Genomic DNA, 3,098 nt, shown 5'->3' with positions numbered 1-3,098 from the left:
TGTTCACTGGGTAAAAAACTGGTTGGAGGGCTAATCCCAGAGAGTGGTGATTAATGGTGCTATGTCCAGTTGTTGGTAAGTCACATGGGGTTCCAAAGGGCACAGCACTGGGACCAGTCCTGTTCTAGATCTTTATTGATGATGCAGATGAAGGGATTGAGCACCTCCTCAGTCTGTTCATGGACAACACTGAGGCAAGCAGGAGTGTTGAACTGCAGGAGGGTAGGAAGGCTCTGCGGGGTTATCTGGACAAGCTGGATTGATGGGCCAAGGCCCACAGACTGAGGTTCAACAGGGCAAAATGTTGGGTCCTGCATTTGGGTCACAACAATCCCATCCAGTGCTACAGGCTGGGGCAGAGTGGCTGAAAAGTGGCCCAGCAGAAAAGGACCAGGGGATAGCAGGTGAACGTGGGCCCAGCGTGTGCCCAGGTGGTCAAGAAGGCCAATGGCAGCTTGGCTTGAATCAAGGACAGTGTGGCCAGCAGGACCAGGGCAGTGATTTGTCACTCTGTACTGGGCACTGGCGAGGCAGCACTTCAAATCTTGTGTCCAGATTTGGGCCCCTCATGACAAGAAAGATATCGAGGTACTGGAGTGAGTCCAGAGCAGGACAACAGAGCTGGGGAAGGCTCTGGAGAGTGAGTCCTATGTGGAGTGTCTGAGGGAGCTGGGGTTGCTCACCTGGAGAAGAGGAGGTTCAGAGAGGTCTTGTCACTCTCTACAGCTGCTTGAAAGAAGGCTGTAGCTAGGTTGAGGTCAGTCTCTCCCCAAACAAGCTAAATGATGAGAGGAAATAGCCTCAAGTTGCACCAGAGGAGGTTTAGATTGAATATTAGGAAATTTTTTTTTGCTGAAAGGCTTGTCAGTCATTGGAACAGGCTGCCCATGGGAAGTAGTAGATTCACCATCCCTAGAGGTATTTAAAAGATGTGTATTTTTGACACTTAGGGACATAATTTAGCAATGGACTTGGCAGTGCTGGGTTAATGTTTAGACTCAATGACCTTAAAGGTCTTTTCCAACCTAAATGATTCTTTGATTCTAAGTTTCTTTAACATCCATTTTCCTTATAAAGACAGAATTTCCTGATTGTTGATCCTGCTTATAGAAAATCAGGCAACAAGGCCCTTTGTTGAGGCACTTTGTTGAAAGTGCTTTTCAACAAAAATTCTGGAGCAAAACTATGTACACATTTCAAATTGTAACTCTGTGCAGAACAATGCATCTGGATAACATTTCTGGGAAGGAGAAATTGTCTATAGAAGCCAATGATGCCTTCTCTGGTCTAAGCAAATATGAGGGATTTACACATTCAATCAAGGAAAAAAAAAGAAACCAAACTCTGCCATCCCATCCCCTTATGGGTGACCTTTTCACCAGATCAAAATATTTTGGCAGACACTGCAATGCATGCAAGTACTTGACCACTTACTTTGTCTAGTAAGAAAATCCATCACAAAATGTTATTGCATTCTCAAACACCATGCCATCAACGCCAGCATCTTAAGACAATATGAGCTTCCATCTGGCAGGTGCCATCTGGAGCCCTGGGAATCACATCCAATTCTCTCACCAAATTAAAAAGTGCTGCAGCACTCTACAAGGAAGAAGAGCACCATTTCTACTTGCATCAGACTGGAACAATTGCAGGATTTTTTTTTTGGGACAAGTGTTTTGATTTTGCTTGGCATAACTTACTAGTTTTTCAAACTTAAACCATCTATCATTTATTTGAAATCAGAGTCCAGAATGTCAGGAGTTCCTGACAGGCATTTTGGGACATGGAAGTTTTCTATTTAAACTTCAAAAGGATGTGGTATTACTCAAACTGGGATGGCTGGGATTGCACCAACAAGAGGCAGTAGGAATGAAGTACAAAGCCTCTGCAACTCTTTCTTGGTCCTGCTGAGATGAAGGTACTACCAAACACTTTTGGCTCCACTGCTGCATGCCCTCAAGTGTTGTCACAACTAAAGGTTAGGAGAATAGGAAAACACTGTCAGGTGGAAACTGCTTGTGAAAATATACATCAGTCTGGTAAACCCTGCAAGAGCTAGTCTGGATATTCACTCTGCAAAACAAAGCACAACTCCTTGAGCTGGTAGAGTCACAGCATCAAAAACCTAGAGGGAAAAACATGGTTCTGTTTGATACGGTGACATTTTGTTCCAGGAACCTCACAGCCCTACTTCCATGATACAGCACTTCAGCTTCTAAGGTGCAGTAGGTCTGTGCAGCAACTTTTCACTTCAGAAACAAATCTGGGGGCATCTGGCTTGGCTACTAGCCCAAGTTTAGAAACCTCTGTCAGCAGAGTAGACATGTCTTAACACAAGCAGCTAAATTCAGGAGTTGAATAAAAGGTGGCATTTTGAGAAGACATATTAAACAGAGAGGGACACCAATGGCAAGAAGAATACTGAGAATATTGGAGAAAGGTCTTAGAATAGGAAAAGAGTACAATCTTTTATGCTGCAAGAACCCAATTCAGGTAAGCACGTAAGATAATTTGCAGTTAAAGGAAAAATGTAGTTATAGTTACATTTCATTACGACAACATATGTTGAGTCCTAAATGTACTATAATCTATTGCTAAGAAACTGTCACACAGTTTTAAGGAGAACTGCACCATAAATCTAGAAGAATTACCACAAATGCAGAATCCATTTTTGCTGAACTGATAAAAATCACTTGCAACACTAATAGATTTTTTGCAGGTACCATACTTGTTTTATTCAATTTAATAGCAATTACTCTGATTAATTTGCAAGTAATACAATACTAATTAACAAAGTACGAGTTTTATTCTTTCCTAGCGAAGAAGTAGAAACAAGGCTATAAGAGGATGATATCATAACTGATCATTATCTCAATTTTACATAATCTAGCACTACCTGGTTATGTTTAACCTGAGTATTTTCTTCAGCCAGAGTGAGAAGCATTGGAGCAAGCACAACTGTGAATTTTGTGGTTTGTGTTTTTTTTTTTTTCAGGACAGCACTATTAACACAGAGTAATCACAAAATAACAGCCTGAAACCCATTTGGTTTGGTATAAGAAAGGAGACAATGATGAGAAACCTCTGCACAACTCAAC

Source organism: Ammospiza nelsoni, chromosome 1 (genome assembly GCF_027579445.1).
Source record: "Ammospiza nelsoni isolate bAmmNel1 chromosome 1, bAmmNel1.pri, whole genome shotgun sequence".
Taxonomy (NCBI): domain Eukaryota; kingdom Metazoa; phylum Chordata; class Aves; order Passeriformes; family Passerellidae; genus Ammospiza; species Ammospiza nelsoni.
The sequence above is the reverse complement of the archived record's forward strand: the minus strand, read 5'-3'. Positions refer to the sequence as shown.